Source organism: Orycteropus afer, unplaced genomic scaffold (assembly GCF_000298275.1).
Source record: "Orycteropus afer afer isolate SDZICR_OR568_19922 unplaced genomic scaffold, OryAfe1.0 scaffold00205, whole genome shotgun sequence".
Taxonomy (NCBI): domain Eukaryota; kingdom Metazoa; phylum Chordata; class Mammalia; order Tubulidentata; family Orycteropodidae; genus Orycteropus; species Orycteropus afer.
In genome coordinates, this window is record NW_006921792.1 from 5,307,675 (window position 1) to 5,308,918 (window position 1,244).

Genomic DNA, 1,244 nt, shown 5'->3' on the forward strand with positions numbered 1-1,244 from the left:
AAAAAAAAAAAAAAATCAATGTAATCCATCACATAACTAAATAAGGGAAAAGAATCAAATGATCATATCAAAAGATACAGAAAAGGCATTTGATAAAATTCAACATCTATTCTTGATAAAAACTCTCAGAAAAATAATAAGAAGGGAAGGGCATATATGCAAAAGCAACAGCCAACAACAATCTCAATGGAGAGAGACTGAAATTATTCCTCTTATGAACAGGAACCAGACAAAGATGCCCTCTATCTCCACTGTTATTCAATATTGTATTGGAAGTCCTAGCCAGGGCAATAAGGCAAGAAAGGGAAATCAAAGGCATCCAAATTGGTAAGAAAAAAGTAGAAATATCCTTATTTGCAGATGATATGACCCTATAAATAGAAAATCCAAGAGACTCAAAGAGAAAACTACTGGAACTTATTGAAAGATTTAGCATAGTGGTAGGTTACAAGATCCACATATAAAAATCATTTGGATTCCTCTACACCAGCTGTGATAGTTGGAGTTGTGTGTCAACTTGGCTGGACCACAATTCTATGCGGTTTAAGCATTTGTGATGTGGGTTATTCCCATGATGGGATTGGATGTATATGTTTTGAGCAGCCAATCTGTTCAAAGGGAGTTTCTCCAAGGGTGTGGCCTGCTTCCAATATATTTATGGACATCCTGGAAAAATGAGACACTTATGTGGATTGGGATCCTGTTGTGCTGCCTACAACTGTCCATGTGTAAACAACCCACTATTCGGCCTGGTGTTCTTGGATTCATCATTCGTTGGAGTCAACAGCTCAATTTTGAGCTCGTCAGCCCCTGCAACTGCATGAGTCAGGAAAAGCTCCCAGCTTGGCGTTGATCCAAGAACTTGGGACTTGCCAGCTTCTATAAGTGCGTGAGCCATTTTCCTAAGATAAGATTTTTTTTTTTTCTCTCTCTCTCTCACTAAGCTTTATTGGTTTTGCTTCTCTAGAGAACCCAGCCAAACACACCAGCAAAGAGAACTTTGAAAATTGTGAAAATGCCTTTACTACCTGTGATAGTTGGAGCTGTGTGTAAACTTGGCTGGACCCCAGTTCTGTGTGGTTGTTCCCATGATGGGATCAGATGACTGTGTTCTGAGTGGCCAGTCTGCCCAAGGGGAATTTCCCTAGGGGTGTGGCCTGCTTCCAAGATATCCAGGGACATCCTGGGAAGAGAGACATTCTTTGAGGGATTAGAATCCTAGTGTGCGGACTACAAACTTCTGT